Source organism: Pongo pygmaeus, chromosome 6, assembly GCF_028885625.2.
Source record: "Pongo pygmaeus isolate AG05252 chromosome 6, NHGRI_mPonPyg2-v2.0_pri, whole genome shotgun sequence".
In the NCBI taxonomy this organism is placed as follows: domain Eukaryota; kingdom Metazoa; phylum Chordata; class Mammalia; order Primates; family Hominidae; genus Pongo; species Pongo pygmaeus.
In genome coordinates, this window is record NC_072379.2 from 103306164 (window position 1) to 103326770 (window position 20607).

General features: G+C 38.0%; 1 protein-coding gene across 7 annotated transcripts in view; it reads left to right on the forward strand.

Annotated features, from left to right (window-relative positions):
- KMT2E (lysine methyltransferase 2E (inactive)) overlaps positions 1-20607 on the forward strand; it is a 103272-nt gene that overhangs the window by 4825 nt on the left and 77840 nt on the right. For 3 of the 7 annotated variants that reach the window (XM_054495286.2, XM_054495289.2, XM_054495287.2), the window contains exon 2: positions 19609-19682. The exons of 2 other annotated variants lie outside the window; for them this stretch is intronic. The gene's annotated coding sequence lies outside the window, so the exon portion shown is untranslated. Of the gene's footprint in view, positions 1-19608; positions 19683-19872; positions 20010-20607 lie in introns of all 7 variants that reach the window. 2 more of the 7 variants (XM_054495288.2, XM_054495290.2) reach the window with 1 other exon arrangement.

The following is a 20607-nucleotide window of genomic DNA, read 5'->3' on the forward strand; positions in this document are numbered from 1 at the left end:
ATGTTAAATACTTGTATTCTGTGAGACTTGTTTCCCCCAATTTCATGATAGATTATCTATGAGACTTTTTAATATTGAAAATAGAATTATTTTTATGGTAAAATTAATTTTTGTGTTGACTGGCAAATTAACGAGAGGAATACTATTTGAAATATTACTCTGAATGTTACTGGCTTTTAGGCTGGGTTTAAAATTGAAGTGGCTCGTATTTACTACCTGTTCTGTAATGTGCAGATGTTGGGAGGAGCCTTATTTTTTTCTTGACGTTGAAAGGATAATTTTTTGTGTTACCTACAAATTTACTTAATATGGAGGAACAATATTTGTTGTTGAAATTGTTTTCTACACTAAACTGGAAGTGGATGGTATTTAACTAAAAATCTTGCAATTGCTATTAAACAATGAGTATTTTACTTTATATAAAATAAACAATATTTTATTTTGCATAATGTAAAATGAGTATTTTACTTTATATAAAATACTCATTGTTTAATAGCAATTGCAATATTTTTAATAACAATTGCAAGAGATAGGCGTTAACCATATTATGATACAAACAAATTGTTTTTTTGTTATTGTGAACTTCCATGCTAAGTGCTACATTAAAAATCAAATGAAGGTGACCCAGACTAAGTTAATTAGATTTTAATTCGTATCTTTAAGGATAAAAGTTTTTATTAGCCATTGGTAACTAGGATGCTTTTTACTTAAATCAGAGTCAGGAAAAGCAGTTGGTCTTATATTTCACTAGATAACATGTTTTCACTTGATATGAAATCAGTTCTTTTTTTCCCTCATGAACAGCTCATAATTGGATTTTATTTTTGGACAGAAAAACTTTTTTTTATTGTTAGGTGAATTTTACAGTTTTATTGGAAATCTCATTTGGTTATTTACCAAAACTATTTAAGCTTTTTGGGATGTTGGACATTTTCAATGCAACAGGTCAACAAAGAATTCTTTTTTGATGTGTTGCATTAAGATGCCATTAAAACAGACATGATGTCTTTTAATGAGTAAATAATTAACTATAATATAAATTAATGTGTAAACTACTTGTTCATCATTTTTAATTAAAATATTTTGTATTTCAAAACTGTTTCAAATATGAAATCTGGGTTTAGAAAGGATCTGCATGCAGGTCAACGTGATAAGCAATGATTTATGTAGCTTTATTTTTACAACAATTGGACAGAGGTAATTTCTTAGCAACTCTTAGGTTGCTTAATTTAGAGTTAATCCAAAGGAAGAAACATTCCTTCAGAAGACTAGGACATATCAGATATTAATTATTAAAAATAGGCTGGGCACGGTGGCTCATACCTGTAATTTCACTACTTTGGGAAGCCAAGGCAGGCGGATCATTTGAGGTCAGGAGTTTGAGACCAGCCTGGCCAACATGGTGAAACCCCATTTCTACTAAAAATTACAAAAATTAGCCGGGCGTGGTGGCAGGTGCCTGTAATCCTACCTACTCGGGAGGGTGAGGCAGGAGAATTGCTTGAACCCAGGAGGCGGAGGTTGCAGTGAGCCGAGATTGTGCCACTGTACTTCAGCCTGGGCGATAGAGTGAGACTCTGTCTCAAAAAAAAAAAAGTAAATAAGTAAATTTAAAAAAAAAATTCTTGGTCCTGAATTTTAATATTGATAAAGATTATGTTGTGTAATCACACCTGTGTAATAGCCAACTTGGTTGCAGCATTTAAAGTCATGCCTGTCTAGCATACGATAGTGGATTGAGTTAGTTTTGGTTTGCGGTACTTACAACTTTAAAGTTCACCTGGCCTGGCATGGTGGCTCACGCTTGTAATTCCAGCACTTTGGGAGGCTGAGGCAGGTGAATCACCTGAGCTCAGGAGTTCAAGACCAGCCTGGCCAACATCGTGAAACCCCATCTCTGCTACAAAAATTAGCTGGGCTTGGTGGCGAGTGCCTGTAATCCCAGCTACTTGGGAGGCTGAGGCAGGAGAATCGCTTGGACCTAGGAGGCGGAGGTTGCAGTGAGCCGAGATCGTGCCAGTGCACTTCAGCCTGGGCGACAAGCGAAACTGCATCTCTAAAAAAATAAAGTCTATGTAATTATGTTGTCTCATGTTTTTATCTGAGACCAAAAATGTTTAAATTTTTTCATTTATGTTGACTTTTGTTTTCATAGGGTATTTAAAATAATTTTCATTTAAAGTCTTAAAAATTTACACTTATAAATTATTTTAAATTTATTTGAGTTAAATAAGCTTAAAGATTAAATATGTTTTCCTTACTGTTTGGCCTAAGATGAAGCCTAGTGTCAGTGGTTTTTAGTAAGAAGTGAGGAATGTGGTGAAAAGAATTAACCATTACCACTTAGGATATTGTCAGGAAAACATAGTTTGGGTCTTTCAGAGAATGTGTATAAGAAACATACACTCTTCTAATATTTTTGTTTTCTTATTTCACAGACTAATATATGTAATCGTTTCTATTTTTGAGTTTACAGATATCTCGAGTTCCTCTTACCATCTTGCTTTATGTAACATTTAAAGAAAGACAGCGTTCAGGAATTTGAAAACCCCATTTCTTCTTTAATGAAGTGGCTGAGATGGGAAGATTCGTGATGTGACTAATTTGAATGGTTAGGACTGTGGTCCAGTAGCCATAAATAGGGGTCTCAGGTTGGTCTGATACATAGTAACTCTTACCCAGAAAATAAGTCTCGGCTTCTTCTCTTTAAATGAAGCTGCTTAATTGGTTGCCTTGACACAGGCTTATTACATCTTACATCATTAAGCCTTCACTGTAACAATATTTTTGAAGCACAGACAAAAGATGAATTTGAGTAGCTATTATTTTCCTGGCAGCACAGATGCAGAGAGAGATAAGACTGTCCCTGCTTTGAGAGAACCCGTAGTTTATTTCACCTTCTTAAAAGCCTGCTGTTTTAGGGTTTTTTGGATGCAAGGAACAGAAATCAGCTCTCGCTAGCTTAAATAAAGGATTTGTTATAAGGCTATAGGGAAATCTCACATAATTTATTTGAAGAAAGTACAGATGGGCCTCACAGGAATTGGCAAGGTATCAAGAGCCACTATTCACCATCTTGATCCCGTCTAATTATCTGAGACTAGTTAGAGAGATGGTGGTGGGGTGGGTGTTTATGGTTTGTAGAGTGGCGTTTCTCAGATGTGAAGCAAGAGAAAAACACCTTTAATTCTCCTGAAAACAATCACCTTTTTCCAGGAATGTTCAAAGGTACTTGGGAGGCCTTCCAAAACTAAATAATTGATATATCACACTGATGATTCAATTTTTAATTTAAAAATTGCCACACACATATGATGAGGAATGCTAAAAAACCAAGATTTTTTGGTTTTAACTTACTTGAAAATAATGTAAAATTTACGGAAAATTTACTTGAATAGTACAAATAACTCTCTTATACTGGGTACCAAGATCACCTGACTTGTGACATTTTGCTGTTTGCTTTATTATTCTCTTTATATATACACCTGATATTTTTCCTGAACCATTTGAGAGTGGGTTTCATTGCCAGTAGTACTAGCCCCTTTACAGCCCTTATTACTGAAGTATGCATTTCCTAAGAACACGCATGTTTTCCTAAGTAACCAGAGTAGTTGTCAAATTCAGGAAATTTAACATTGATGTAATACTAAATAGTCCATATTCTAGTTTTATCAGTTGTCCCTATTATGTCCTTTATTAGCATTTTTTTCAGTACTATTAGCCGATCCAAGATCACAGATTGCATTTAGTTTTGTTGTCCCTTAAGTCTCTTTTAATCTGGAACAGTTCCTGTGTCTTTGTCTTTTATGACATTGGAAGGCTTATTATTTATATATTGCTCCTCAGTTTGGCTTGGTCTTAAGGTTTCTTCATTATTCAGATTATACATTTTTGGCTGGAATACTAGATTAGAAATATGTGTTTTTCTATCGTCTGGAGGCATATGATGTTTGTTTGCCCTTTACTATTATGTTCATTTTGATAGCTTAGTTAAGGTGTTGAGTAGTTTCTCTATTGTATAGTTGATTTTTTTTTGACATTACTAATTAATTTTTGGGGAGATACTTTGAGAGTGTATAAATATCCACTTCCTCATTAAACTTTCCTCTTCAAGATTTAGCATCCATTGATGATTCTTGCCTAAATAAAGTTTTTACTGTGTTGGTTGTAAATACACGAAGGTTTTTCTTTTCTTTTGCTTAATTAAAAAAATTAATTTCCTTCTTTTCTTTACTTGGGTACATACATGTACATATACACCAGGGTTTTTAACTGATTTGTTTCGGATAGTTGGGATTGTGGGAGTTTCGTTTTCTTGTTCTTTTCCAGTTTTTCTGTAAGGCATATGGGCTGCTTTTTAAATCACAACAAATAAATTTTAAGGAAGAAAAGTATAGATAAGATAGACAGTAGTATATAGATAATATTCCGGTACAGTTTTCCACCCAAATGGGATTTAAATAGTTTCCTGGATGCTGATCTAATTTGAAATCCAGAACACACACAAAAAAGATGTGCTTCTAGTTCCTTATTTAGTCTTTAAAACTATTGCTAAATGAGTCTTGAGTTACAGTTGTATTGTTTAGGCTTATGATTTGCTAATGCCAGCAGCTTAATTTCTAAGGGCCAAAAACATCTTCCAATTTTGATACTCCCCTTTCTCCATTAAAAAAATCCATTACCCCGTCTCTACTAAAAATACAAAAAATTAGCTGGGCGTGGTGGTGGGCCCCTGTAATCCCATCTACTTGGGAGGCTGGGGCAGGACAATCGCTTGAACCTGGGAGGCAGAGGTTGCAGTGAGCTGAGATTGCACCATTGCACTCCAGCCTGGGTGACAAGAGTGAGACTCTGTCTCAAAAAAAAAAAAAAAAAAAGAAAAGAAAAGAAAAAGAAAAAAATTCATTAAGCAATTTTTTTTTTTTTTTTTTTGAGATGGAGTCTCACTCTGTTGCCCAGGCTGGAGTGCAGTGGCGCGATCTCCACCCACTGCAAGCTCCGCCTCCCAGGTTCACGCCATTCTCCTGCCTCAGCCTCCCTAGTAGCAGGGACTACAGGCGCCCACCACCAGGCCTGGCTAATTTTTTTGTATTTTTAGTAGAGACGGGGTTTTACCGTGTTAGCCAAGATGGTCTGGATCTCCTGACCTTGTGATCTGCCCACCTTGGCCTTCCAAAGTGCTGGGATTACAGGCTTGAGCCACTGTGCCCGGCTCCGTTAAGCAATTTTTAAGAAGTAAAATATTTTTTGGAAAACATTAAGATAGGTTATTTTTCACATACATGCAAATCAATGCTTTTTAAAAGGGGGTTGGTGAGATGGTGTATACACAGATGGTAATACAGCAGAGCATGAAACATCTGTAACTCTAGGGCAAAGCAGTATATGGTTTCTAGAACTTTGTAGTTAAAGAAATATATACTCAGAAAGGTTAAGAAGGACAAGAAAAGGAAAAGAAACAGGAAAACACTTAGACTTTCATTACGTTACAATAATACTCATCAGTTTTATGTATTTTCTTTCAGTGATAGCAAAATGTTGGTAGTGAATTTGGATGATAATTTAATTTCTTTGGAAATTTTCAGACAGCAGGAGAAGAAAATTTTGAGACTTACAGAGTGCATATTACATTCTCTAAAACTTAAAATTTTCTTCTGAGAAAATTAAGATAATCATATTTCACAACAATGAAGATTAATGAAATACAGTGGATACTTAGCATTTGGTAGGTGCTGTAAAAAATAATTTGAATTGACTGTGTGCAAGTATGTCTTAACAGATTGATGGAAGTTCAGTTTGTAGTACTACTAAGTCTTAATTCAGTGTTTAAACAAAAGGTATGGCGGAAGGTACAAAAACAAGCCCCATGATGAACGAAAGGATTTTTTTTCAGGCCAAAACTCCTATTCTGGACGTGTAAAGGAGCACCTTAATTGACTAAAGTTAAGAATCTACATTTAGAATTGACGTAAGAGATCTCTTTGTTATTTTTTTCTCACTGTGGCTCAAGGACCTCATGTATCAATTATATTAAAATGAACATTCTCGGGGCCCCTTTCGAGACTAATATAATCAAGTCTTTAGAGTGGGGCCTTGAATTTGCATTTTAGTACTGGCTCCAGCTCATTTTTATATTCCAGTTCTCTGCTTTTATTTTATAAGGAGATTGAGCTCCAGAGAGTTTAAATGATTTTCCCAAGGTAATAAAGTTACATAGTGGTTAATCAAGGTTTAAAATTTAGGTCCTGATTCTTGGTGCTTTATACTTTTCCAAGAAATCATGCTGGACATTTCTTTTTAAAAGGCAGGCCACTATTTTCAGAGTCTCTGAAATAAGCAAATACTGGTCTTTGTCCAGTGTCAAATGACAGACTCTCTGTCTACTGCTTGTGTATATTCCGGTTCAAGATGATTCATTGGTTTCCAGAACCTATAGGCTATTTGGATAAAGAGCTTGAATTGAAATCACAGCAGTACAAATTGGGATCAAGTTGTGGTTGAGCCTTGAATGCCAGAATAAAAGCATATGTACTTAAGAGGAGTGCTACTGAAAAATTTGCACGGGAGAATGACATATGGAACATGGCTTATTTACCTCCAATTCTTAAGATGTAAAAGTAACATATGTATGTTAAAAGGACTCAAAACAGTACTTCTTTAGAAGCTGTATTGTATAGAGTAGAGATTCCAGAACCATACCACTTTGGTTTGATTGTGCTCAAACCAGGTTGTACTACCTTGGGCAATGTTTTTTACCTCTTTGTGCTTTTGTTTCTTGGTCTGCAAAATGGAGATAATAATAGAGCCTATATCATAGCGTGGTTTTGAGAATTCAGTAAGTTAATTTGGGTAAAATTCTTAGTAAGCTCTATAGCCTTTTCTGTGATAGTTGTTTCTGGAAAAAAGTAAATCTTTGACTTCTGTGTATAAGGTCTATCATATGCTAAGGTGATAACTATTTATAGTTTATGTATTTTTTTCTAAAATGTTTTATGTAGGTACTATAGATGTTTCCTTAATCTTCATTTAACCAATGTGCAGGATTAATAATTCTTCTTTTAAAAATACTAATGTCCATGTATGTTGAATGAATGTAAAGTACTTTCTGCTGCTTCCACCAGTTGAGTTGAATGCTCATGGAAGTCATAGGTTTGTTCCCAAATTGGCTAATTCCATTGTGCTTGTAATGTGTTTATATTATTCTATTAAGCATTACATAAACCAATGATAAATGAATGTGAAAAGAGAACTGTTTAAACGCAAACTAAGTTAAATGCTTTGGAAAACTTGATAAAGGCAAATTAATTGCTGAAGAAAATTGTAGTCAGTTTAGGTGTGGGCAAGATGACTAAAAGATTACAGGGAAAAAATAGAAATCTAGAAGGAAGTCTACATTCGGATTGCCCCACAAAGATCTAGGTAACTTATTTTGAAATATGTTGAACCAAAAACTGTGGACAATGCATTATTGATCTGGTTTATGTAGGAACAAGAAACCAGAATTCTAGTCAGGGGAGCTATACTCAAAGAATACATTTTGGCTTGAAGCTAAAGAATTGATAAGGATATTTTAAATTACAAGTACAGTATTTAAGATACATGTTTTATAATTCTCCATGTTAACCTTGATGAACTCTCAAACATCTAGTCTCCTGTATATATGTACATTTAGATTTCTATAATTCAAAAGGGGATGGATCCAATTACATACTGTAACTCTTTTGATCATTTAGTGTCTTGGAAATCTAAAAATGGGACTTCAGGATCTGACTCTGGTTTATCCAGTGGGGTTTATAGACTCTGCTAGATGAAATAACAGATTTCAAGTGGTTCTGGAACATAACAAGATCCAAAGACTTTTGTTGTCGTGTGAGATTTAAATTCTTTTTTAGGGACCTTTTGAACTCTGATAATATTATAGATTAATTTAGTGGCAGATAGTTGAGTGCCTTTCTATGTAAAAGCATCATATTAGCTATCAATTTTGTCTTGTTCATCTTGCACATACTGCTTCCTAAGGGAAATAACTGATGATTGTGTTGGTTAATATCGCTGGAGTTAGATTGTGTGGTTTTTTGAAATGTAAGCCTGTAATTGGTGTACAGTAACCTAGTTGCTGTATATTAGTATTAATCGTTAGCTATACAGTAATCTGTCAACCATTTGATCTTTGAATTGCATGTTTAAACTAGCAAATCTCATGGATGTAATATGGTTGTACCAAAAGACAAATGCTCTTTTATTGTGTAATTACTTTGAGAATAATTGTGAGAAACTGGTATTTATCATTTAAATTGATCTAGAGTGATAGTGAAGGTTATATGTCAAAGGAGATTTTGTCGGCATAGCTTAAAATTTCACTTACAAAAGTTTAAAATTGATACCTGTTACCTCCTAAAGTAAATAGTTCATTAAGGATTTTGGGAAAAGCAATTCTAGTTCAATCCCCAGCTACACACAGTGATTTCCTCATGCTTAAATGGTTTTTATGAGTGGCTGATGAGCTCACTATATGTGGGTTATTTTTTCGTTTATATATAAAATCCGTTTGCAGAAAGGCCCTGCCCTTTTTTTTTTTGGAGACAGGGTCTTGCTCTGTCACCCAGACTGGAGTGCAGTGGCACGATTATGGCTCGCTACAGCCTTAATCTCCCAGGCTCAAGCGATCCTCCCACCTCAGCCTTCCAAGTAACTGGGACTACAGGCGCCATGCCACCATGTCTGGCTAATTTAAAACAAATTTTTTTTTGTAGAGATAGGGTCTCACTAAACAGCCCATGCTGGTCTTTAACTCCTGGGATCAAGCAGTCCTCCCACCTCAGCCTTACAATGAAGCTGGAAGGTGACAGTGAGTGTAGTCTGTCTCATAGCAAAGGTACTGGTCCCTTATAGGACTCATTGTATCCACCAACCTCATTCTTGACATTTCATTTTTGCCTGTATTCTAAATTTTTTCAGAGATTGTGTGCTTTTTTGAAGTTCAAGACAGGCTACTCTAAAAGCTCATGTGTGTTTGCATACTGAGTATTTTTCTTATTGGATATGTGGCTCTATTAATTCCATAATTCATTTTTGTGTGTAAAGTGCACAGACATTTTCTTTCCTTAAGCTTCAACTCTCTAGTTGTATTATACTAGTCTTCCCATTTCCGGGTTTTTGTTTTTCTATTTACATTACCATATGAAGAGGAGGAAGCTGATCTTGGGATATTGTAAGTCTTGGAATTAAAAGACAGGAAAATGCTGTAGAAGTAAAACTGTTTAAACTTGAAAGTATTTACATATATATATTTATTTATAATTAATTTTGGTCCCTGACTGATTTTATGGGTTTGGTAAGTACTTAGGAATTAAGCCTACTCTTACTTTAGTCTTAAGATTTTTATAGTAAATATTTTAAATACATCTGAAATATTAAGATAACTATTCAAATATAGTAATAGAGTTGCTGTTCTTTCACCATTTGCTTAGTGGCCAACAGTATTCTGATTGGAATTGATTATTATTATTGGACTGAATAATATAATTTTTGTATATTCTAAGTGACAACTAACATTAATAAATAAATATCTACACTGTGTCTACATATCTTACTCTGAACAAAATATAGATATTTTGCTCATTTTTTCCTGAGTGGCCTAGAGGGACTGAGACTTTTTTTTTTTTTTTTTGGTGAGACAGTGTGTGGCTCTGTCGCCCAGGCTGGAGTGCAGTGGTGTGATCTCGGCCCACTGCAACCTCCGCATCCGGTGTTCAAGCCATCCTCTCACCTCAGGCTCCCGAGTAGGTGGGACCACAGGCATGGGCCACCATGCCCGACTAATTTTTGAATTTCTTTGGAGACTGGGTTTCCCACATTGGCCTTGCTGGTCTTGAACTCCTGGGCTCAAGTAATCTGCCTGCCTCAGCCTCCCAAAGTGCTGGGATTACAGGCATGAGCCATCAGCCCAGTTGAGACTGAGATATTTCTGTTTTCTTTTTCCTCTTTCTTGCTTTTTTTTGAGGGATGGTCTCATTCACCCAGGCTAGAGTGCAGTGGCATGATTTCAGCTCACTGTAACCTCCACCTCCCAGGCCCAAGCAATTCTCCCACCTCAGCTTCCGTAGCTTATCTCAGGTGTTCAGCTTCATGTGCAGCACCACACCTGGCTAATTTTCATTTTTTGTTTTTTGTAGAGATGGGGTTTTGCCATGTTGTCCAGGGTGGTCTCTAACTCTTGAGCTCAAGTGATCCCTCCACCTTGGCCTCCCAAAGTGCTGGGATTACAAGTGTGAGCCACCGTGCACGGCCTGAGACTGAGACATTTCCTAAGGTCACATAGCTAAAGAGTGGCTGTTCAATAATTTGAATTAAAGTCATTTGAAAATTTTTGTAGCTTTCTGTTGATCCTTATAAAGGACTAATTCTTGACAAGGGATTGAGAATAAACAAATCATTAATCAAAGGCAGCTACTTAAGAAAACTACTCTAAGGCTGGGCACGGTGGCTCATGTCTATAATCCTAGCACTTTGGGAGGCCGAGGTAGGTGGATCACTTGAGGTCAGGAGTTCGAGACTAGCCTGGCCAACATAGGGAAACCCCGTCTCTACTAAAATACAAAAATTAGCCAGTTGTGGTGGTGCACGCCTGTAATCTCAGCTACGTGGGAGGCTGAGGCAGGGGAATTGCTTGAACCTGGGAGGCAGAGGTTGCAGTGAGCTGAGATCGTGCCACTGCACTTCAGGAAAAAAAAAAAAAAACACTACTTGAAGGTACCCTTGATTATATTGGATTGCCATAGGTCATTTCAAGTGTCATAAGAGCAATATAATTTTGTTCATTGCCCATTCCCAAGCACCTAGAGCAGTATCTAGAACATAGTATATGTTCAATAAATGTTAAATGAATGAATTTGATTTGATTTGATTTTAAAATAGAATAGTTGTACTCTGAGGGAGGAGGGAAATGCTTAAACATACTAAGAATTCCATTCTTTAGAGACAAATTACTTAGAAGTTGATAGTGACAGATCGAAAGGGTTGTTGATTGTTGGATTATTCAGATAATGAAGTTGATGGTAGGGGCCATGGCGGCTGAGGGAGAATGATTCTTAAACACTGAGGAGGCACAAAAGATTGGGTGGCTGGGTATAATAGGAAACTGGAAGGAAAGAAGGAGAAGAGAATGGTGATACTGATAAAAAATAGAATGAAAGATGTGTGGAAAAGAAAGTTGCACTTTGAAGGCTTGATTTTTGAAGTGATGGCAAATATAGATATACATCCAGTAGATGGGTGGGAAAAGTAAATCAAACAGAAATGAAAAATTGAATCCAAGATTGATGGGAGACTAATAATGGGGAGGACTGAGCCTGGGGGCAACTACATTAGTAACAGTGACAGGTTTTGTTTTTTCATGTTCATTTAAAGGAAAGAGGAGAGATTTATGTGTTAGAAAAAGGGAAATTGTGGTTTAATCAATAATAATTTAGGTGGGTATCTTAGCCACTGAATTACAGGCTTTGAGGTAATATAGAAATACCTCAGTTCTTGCTATGGAGTCAAATAGATGATCTAATTGTGGAAGCTATACATTTAACAGCTGTTCTAAAATAATGTCTGTCAAAATATAAACCAGTAGTTAATGTAAGTAGTACATTCTTTAGGAGGTTAAGAAGGGAAGACATTAGTGTAGAACAAGTTTTATAGCTGGAGCAGTCTTTTGAGATAAAGACTAGTCAAATTGTTATTTACAGGTGAGGAAACAGCCCTTAGGAGGTTGATTTGCCAGATATCTTAAAGCTATCTACAATAATTGGGAAGGCTTCAAGGAAGCATTGGTTCTTGAAGGTCTAATATGATTTTTATTGGGTGGGAAAGAAAAGGAAAAGAAAATTAGTGAATTTGAAGAGGAATGAGCAAGGATATGCCAACAATAGCAAAAAAGACTTGCATAATCAAAGGAGTTATAGATTGGATTATTAGTATGGAACAAGGTAACCTGATAAAATGTCAAGATTAGGAACTTGACTGGAATTACTGTGAACTACACTTTTTTTGAATAGGTCAAAGTTATGAGGAAACTAGTGGCTTTTGAAGTATAATATTCTGTCCAATGTTGTAACCAGTACTAAAATAGAGCACTGGTGTGAATGCCCTTTTAGTTTTTTGATAAGGCATTCAGGCCACATCTCAGACCTACTACATGAGAATCTCTAGGGTAAGGCCTAGGAACCTACCATTTTCTACTCCTATCCCCAGGTATATGAAAAGTAACAGTTGTGGATCTATGTTTGGGAACCAGTGGTTTAAAAGCCACGTTAGTATAGGGAAAGAAACTACGTAGGGAAGTATTCATTGCCCAGGTCTGAGATAATAAAATGTAGACAGTATCATCAGAAAGATTTGTTTAAATTCTATTAATTAGATTTGATGCATGTTTTTAGAGAGGGAAAGAAAAGTCTCAAGTTTTCTAGTATGAAAGAAATGGATTCAAAATAGTGATAGAAAGCATACTTAGAAGGAGATAGAAGGAGAGTGAGGACACTGTTTTACTTGAGATTAAAGAATGACAGAATAGGCTGGGCACGGTGGCTCATGCCTGTAATCCTGACACCTTGGGAGGCCAAGGTGGGTGGATCACTTGAGGTCAGGAGATCGAAAACAGCCTGGCCAACATGGTGAAACCCTGCCTCTACTAAAAATATAAAAAATTAGCCGGGCGTGGTGGCAGATGCCTGTGATCGAGGTACTTGGGAGGCTGAGGCAGGACAATCGCTTGATCCTGGGTGGTGGAGGTTGCAGTGAGCCAAGATGGCGCCATTGCACTCCAGCCTGGGCAACAAGAGCAAACTCCGTCTTGGGGATTGAGGGGGTGGTGGGGGGGTGGGGAAGAAAGAATGACAGAATAAAATAATTGCCGACTTTGTTTTAATCAAAACATGCTCTTATTTGGTTATTTAATGGCTGAAAAAGGTGGGGCATGGTGGCTCGTGCCTGTAATCCCATCACTTTGAGAGGCCGAGGTGGGCGGATCACTTGAGGTCAGGAGTTCGAAACCAGCCTGGCCAATATGATGAAACGCCGTCTCTACTAAAAATACAAAAATTAGCTGGGCATGATGGCGGGCACCTGTAATGCTACCTAATTGGGAGGCTGAGGCAGGAGAATTGCTTGAACATGGGAGGCGGAGGTTGCAGTGAGTCGAGATTGTGCTACAGCACTCCAGCCTGGGTGACAGAGTGAAACTGTCTCAAAAATAAATAAATAAATAAAGGCCAGGTATGGTGGCTCATGCCTGTAATCCCTGCACTTTGGGAGGCCAAGGTGGGTGGATCACTGGAGGTCAGGAGCTTGAGACCAGTGTGGCCAACATGATAAAACCCTGTCTCTACTAAAAATACAAAAATTATCTGGCCATGGTGGCGCACCTGTAGTCCCAGCTACTTAGGAGGCTGAGGCAGGATAGTCTCTTGAACCCAAGAGACAGGTTACAGTGAGCTGAAATCACACCACTGCACTCCACACTCCAGCATGGGCGACACAGCAAGACTCTTATCTCAAAAAAAAACAAAAAAGGCTAAAAAGTAATAATGATCAAGTCTAATGGTCTATATAGGTTAAGTAAGTTAAAGATAAATGGGACTGGGCGCGGTGGCTCAAGCCTGTAATCCCAGCACTTTGGGAGGTTGAGGCAGGCAGATCACCTGAGGTCAGGAGTTCGAGACCAGCCTGGCCAACATGGTGAAACCCTGTCTCTACTAAGAATACAAAAATTAGCTGGGCGTGGTGGTGGACGCCTGTATTCCCAACTTCTTGGGAAGCTGAGGCAGGAGTATCGCTTGAACCTGGGAGGTGGAGGTTGCAGTGAGCAGAGATTGCACCACTGTACTCCAGCCTGGTTGACAGAGCGAGACTCCGTCTCAAGAAAAAAAAAAAGTGTTTGCAGGATTTTTTAAAAAAGTTATTTACTTATTTTTGTTTTACTTATTTTTTTTTTTAGAGACAGAGTCTTGGTCTGTTCCCCAGGCTGGGAGTACTCTGGTACTGTCATGGTTCACTGTAACCTCAGACTCCTGGGCTCAAGTGATGCTGTCACCTCAGCCTCCCAATTAGCTGGGATTATAGGCACATACCACTACACCTGGCTAATTTTTAAAAAATTTTTTATAGGGACAGGGTCTTGGTTTTTTGCCCAGGCTGGCCTCAAACTCCTGGCCTCAAGCAGTCCTCCTGCCTTGGCCTCCCAAAATGTAGTATAATAGTTGTGAGCCACCACTTCCAGCCTAGGATTTTGTTGTTGTTTGATTACTAATCACAATAAGCTTTAACACTATTTTTTGCAAGAGTAAAAAATATTCTACTCATTATGTCTTTGGGACAAGTAGAGTATACCAGTGAAACAAGTTTTTCCTATCGGATTTTAAGTCAGTATTTTCTTTTAGCTATTGATTTTCAAACAATTCTTCAGGAAGCCATAGGTAAGAGGGTGTACAGGCGTGGACATTCCCCTACTATTTTTTTAAACCACAGATGTAGCAAATATGAAGTACAAATGCCTACTCTGCCCATTGGCAGACATCACTGTGGCATTCTCCCATTATATTTGGCTTTCTTAGTACAGCACTTCAAGTGGACACTAACAATTATTGGTTAAAGCATAGGAGATTAAAACTATTTTTTCATGTTACAATCAAAAAGGATGCCTAGATTTCTGTGTTAATATTTCATGTATAGGAAAATTGTTACCAATGCTCAAAAAGAGTTTGAAGGCCACAATTTTAATGTCTTTTTTAAAAATTAAACTTTTAATTTTGTGATAATTATAGATTTGCATATGGTTGTAAGACATAATAGAGAAATTCTATGTATTTTTACCCAGTGTCTTAGTCCATTTAGTGTTGCTATAACAGAATATCTGAGACTAGGTAATTAATAGAAGGTTTTTTGTGTTTTTGTTTGTTTGTTTTGCTTTTTTTTGTTGTTTTTTGTTTTTGTTTTTTTGAGACGGAGTCTTGCTCTGTCGCCCAGGCTGGAGTGCAGTGGCGCGATCTCGGCCCACTGCAAGCTCCGCCTCCTGGGTTCATGCCATTCTTCAGCCTCAGCCTCCCGAGTAGCTGGGACTACAGACGCCCGCTACCACTCTTGGCTAATTTTTTTGTATTTTTAGTGAAGACGAAGTTTCGCCGTGTTAGCCAGGGTGGTCTCGATCTCCTGACCTCATGATCCGCCCGCCTCAGCCTCCCAAAGTGCTGGGATTACAGGTGTGAGCTACTGCGCCCGGCCTAAAGGGTTTTTTAGTTCACTGCTCTGCAGCCTGGGAAGTTCAAGAAGCATGGTGGCATCACAACATGGAGGAAAATCAAAAGGGAAATGGGCACATGTGAAAAAGCAGAACTCAAAGGGTGTTCTGGCTAAAATTTTTAACAACCCTCTCTCTCAGGAACGAATCTATTCCTCAGAGAACTAATCCAGTCTTGCCAGAGATAACGCTCTCACTACCACAAGACTAGCACCGAGCCACCCACAGAGTCGGGGCCCTCATGATCCGGACACCTCCTGTTCAAGGCCCTACCTCTTAAAGGCTCCACATCATAACCTTGCTTCACTAGAAATTAAGGTTTCAACATGAGTTTTGGCAGGGACAGATCTTATTCAAACCATAGTATGCAGTTTCCTTCAATGGTAACATCTTGTAAAATTGTGGTACAATGTCCTGACTAGTGTGTGTGTGTGTGTGTGTTTGTTTTAAGAGACAGGCTGTCACTTTGTTGCCCAGGTTGAAGAGTAGTATGATCGTAGCTTGCTGTAATCTCAAACTCCTAGGCTCAGACAATCCTCCTACCTCAATCTCCTGAATAGTTAGGACTACAGGCTTGCACCACCATGCCCAGCTAATTTTTTTATTTTTGTGGAGTTTGGGTCACACTCTGTAGCCCAGGCTGTTCTGAAACTCCTGGCCTCACGTGATCCTTCTGCCTCAGCCTCCCAAAGTGCTGAAATTACAGACGTGAGCCAACACACCTGGCCAAGAGCAGAATATTGACATTGATACAATCTTCTTATTTTATTCAGGCTTCCCAGTTGTATTTGTACTCATTTGTTTGTCTAGATTTAGTTCTGTGCATTATGAGTGTGGGTACCTGTACCCACCACCACAGTTAAGGTACAGAACAATTTTATCACCACAAGGATCCTTAATATTGTTCTCCTATGTAACCATACCTGCCTCTCTCTACCCCTTTCCTTCTGAATAACCTATCCTCCATTTCTATAATTTATTACTTTAAGAATGTTATATAAATGGAGTTAAATAGTATGTAACTTATTGAGGTTGGCTTTTTTTTTTTTTGGCGGGGGGGGGGATGGAGTTTTCACTTTGTCACCCAGTCTGGAGTGCAGTGGTGCAATCTTGGCTCACTGCAACATCTTCCTCCCAGGTTCAAGCAATTCTTGTGCCTCAGTCTCCTGATTAGCTGAGATTACAGGTGCCCGCCACCACATATGGCTAATTTTTTTTTTTTTTGAGACTGAGTCTTGCTGTGTTGCCCAGGCTGGGGTGCAGTGGCGCGATCTCGGCTCACTGCAAGCTCCGGCTCCCAGGTTCACGCCATTCGCCTGCCTCAGCCTCCCAAGTAGCTGGGACTACAGGCGCCCGCCACCACGCCCAGCTAATTTTTTTTTTTTTTTGTATTTTTAGTAGAGACGGGGTTTCACCGTGTTAGCCAGGATGGTTCTCGATCTCCTGACCTCGTGATCTGCCTGCCTCGGCCTCCCAAAGTGCTGGGATTACAGGCGTGAGCCACTGCGCCTGGCCTAATTTTTTTATTGTTAGTAGAGATGGGGTTTCATCGTCTTGGCCAGACTGGTCTTGAACTCCTGACCTCAAATTATCCACTTGCCTCAGCCTCCCAAAGTGCTGGGATTACAAGTGTGAGCTACTGTGCCCAGCCAAGATTGGCTTTTTTTTTTTTTTTTCCACTCAGCATAATTACCTTGGATTCACCCAAGTTGTTGCCTGTATTGATAGTTTGTTCCTTTATATTGCTGAGTAGTGTTCATTTAATATTATTTTCTTGCTTTATTTATTTTTTTGAGACAGAGAGTTTTGCTCTTGTTGCCCAGGCTGTGCAGTTCAGGTGATTCTCCTGCCTCAGCCTCCTGAGTAGCCAGGACTACAGGCATGTGCCACCATGCCTGGCTAATTTTGTATTTTTAGTAGAGGTGGGGTTTCACCATGTTGGCCAGGCTGGTCTCGAACTCCTGACCTCAGGTGATCCACCCACCTTGGCCTCCCAAAGTGCTGGGATTACAGATGTGAGCCACTGCACCTGGCCATAAACACAAATTTTAGTCTTTGAGACTGTATTTGCCCACGTTTGTGGTGTTTTAATGCATCGTTACAGATTAAATGTAAGTTTGTTAACTGGATCAGGTTTGAGGGAGGAACAAGGTCGGTTTTGTTAGTGCGGTTTCATTTAATGATCAGAGGAAATGCAATCCAGATATTCTGGAGTGAGATACTTAAGTATTTAATTTCCCTTTTTGAGAGAGGCAGCTGTCAATTTTTTCTTCCTTAATTGTAAATTCTAGATTATTTATTTTACCTATCATCTGGCAGGGCTTTTGTTGTTGTTGTTGTTGTTGTTGTTCTTTTGTTTTTTTTGTTTGTTTGTTTTTTTGGCACAGTGTGTCACCCAGGCTGGAGTGCAGTGGAGCAATCTTGGCTCACTGCAACCTCTGTCTCCTGGGTTCAAGCGATTCTCGTCCCTCAGCCTCCCAAGTAGATGGGATTACAGGTGTATCCACACCCAGCTAATTTTTGTATTTTTAGTAGAGACAGGGTTACACCATGTTGGCCAGGCTGGTCTTGAATTCCTTACCTCAGGTGACCCACCTGCCTAGGCCTCCCAAAGTGCTGGGATTACAAGTGTGAGCCACAGCTCTCGGCCATCTGGCAGTTTTTAATTTCAGGCATACTGATGTGTAGGCTCTGGAATCAGACCACAAGGGTTCAGATCTTGATTTGGCTGTTTATTAGTTATGAACTTTATTAGTTATGAACAAGTTTAACCTCTCTACCTCATTGTAAAATGGGGATGATAAATGCACCTATACCATAGGCTTATTGTGGAGATTAAGCATTGTAAGTACTCAGAATTTGCTATCGTTATTATTATAACCACTAGTTGGGGAAGTTTGAGTATCAGGTAAGTGCTTCTAGAGCACTATCTGGTAGTAATGCTAGCTCAGTTGTAGAAATACATATTCATTTTGTTATCAAATTTATATTTTATAGTTTTTTAGAATCTAAAATTCTGTTGTTTTGATTATTTGGAATAATCTGTTAATGTAATTGTAAGATCATCAGCCTAATCAACTTCCATTTATAGTTGAAAGTCAGAGCAGGGAAATGACTTGCCCAAGCATTCATAGGTAGTAACTTGGAATGGGTCTGATTGACTAGTATTCTTTTCATTTTACCTTAGTCAGCTGCTGTAAATTAAATGTTAAATGAATAATAAGGGCTGTTTAATTTCCAATCTCAGTTACATGTCTCCTCAAAATTTATTTCAAGTTTCTTTAATTATTTCCATTAGTAATTAAGCCAAAAATTTACCTGCTTAGTCTCTTAGTGATACACATCCAAAATATATACATTAATTTAAAATATTTATTCAGCACTGTGCCAGGTGCTTATAAAGGACAGAAATATAATAAATGGCTCTTTCCTCAAAGAGATTGTTATATTGGGCACTTTTATTTGTAATTTTAGAAAAATATTTTTCCTCATATTTTTATTCTTTCTGCCTTTTGAGTATCATATTAATCTTTAAAGTGTTACTTGTTGTTTTCTTTTTTTTTTTTTTTTTTTTTTTAAGACAGGGTCTCCCTTTGTCACCCAGGCTGGAGTGCAGTTGTGCAATCATGGCTCACTGCAGCCTTGACCTCCTGGGCTCAAACAATCCTCCCATCTCAGCCTCCCAAGTAACTGGGACTACAGGTGTGCATCACCACATCCAGCTAGTTTTTGTATTTTTTGTAGGGATGATGTCTCACTATGTTGCCCCAGGCTGTTACTGAACTGCTGGGCTCAAGTAGTCTGCCTGCCTCAGCTGCTCAAAGTGCTGGGATTACAGGTGTGAGCCACTGCGCCCAGCCTGTTTTCTGTTTATTTTAACATGGTCTTAAAGGCAGCTTCAGTCTTCCAGTTTTTCTGATAAACTGTTTTCTACTTTAATTGCTTTTTTTGCCTTTTACTTCATTTTTCCTACTTGAGAGTCTTGTTTTTGTTGTTTTTGTTTTGGTATTGTTGCCTTTGCTAAATCTGTTTTTAATATTGTATTACAATTTAATATTTTTTTTAAGTTATTTTTAATATTTTTTAAATATTAAATTTAATATTGTATCCCAGTGTTTCTTTTTCCAGTTTGATTTAGTATTTAGCTTTGTTGCCTTTACTTGTGTTTACATTCATTTGTGTAAAAAGGGAAGAGTAAATTTATCCTTTTAAGAATTGGCTGCTTTGTGTGAGTCACTTTGGTTTTAGGTACCATGTTAGTTAGAAGTAATTGTAATTTTATGCCATTTAAAAATAGCTCAAAACTCCTATGTTCACTTGGTTTCTAGGTCTATTCTGGATAAGCAGGTTTTGTGAAGACATTTATTCTTTCTTGGACCTCAGATTTACCAGACATCTCATGGTATTTCCTTTTATATTATTTTTTTAATGGCTGCCAGTTATTCTCAATGTATTTTGTACATATTTTACTTGTCAGCTGGATGACCAGTTTTTTGATTCACACATAAGATGTGAAGCATTGTGTTAATTGTTAAAGTTGTGTTAAAAACCTTTTCACTTTATTTATAACTTTTTTTTTTTTTTTGAGACAGAGTCTCGCTCTGTCACCAGGCTGGAGTGCAGTGGCGCGATCTCAGCTCACTGCAGCCTCTGACTCCCTAGTTCAAGCGATTCTCCTGCCTCAGCGTCCTGAGTAGCTGGGATTACAGGCACATGCCACCAAGCCCAGGTAGTTTTTGTATTTTTAATAGAGACAGAGTTTCACCATCTTGGCCAGGATGGTCTCAATCTCCTAACCTCATGATCCACCCGCCTTGGCCTCCCAAAGTGCTGGGATTACAGGCGTGAGCCACCATGCCAGGCCTATTTTTGACTGTTTTTTAAGCTCACTGTGTTAAAGGTCACCTCTTTTCTGCTTACTACATTGGCTTTCTCTTTTTAAAAAAACTATGACTCTAACGAATTCATCATTTTATTAAATATCAACGACATTTTTAAGCAATGTGAGTTTTCTCATTATAAGATTTTTTATATTAATGAAAATAGTGAAATACTTGCCTTAATGTCTTAATACATATGACCTCTTGTCTTCTGACCTCTTGTGAGTAAATTACTGAGATCTGCTTTTCCTATTGAATCAAATTCAGAGTCTGCAGTTCTGTTTCAGATGTGATGATGTATCTTTGTCCTGAGGATAAGCTTCTGTGTTTTTAGGGAAATGCAGTTATGGGGATGTCATGTAGTCGTTTTTAATGACACTTGATTATACAGGGTGATAGCTCATTTAGTTAATTAAGCTAGAGCTGCAGTTTCATCTCAAGTGCTCT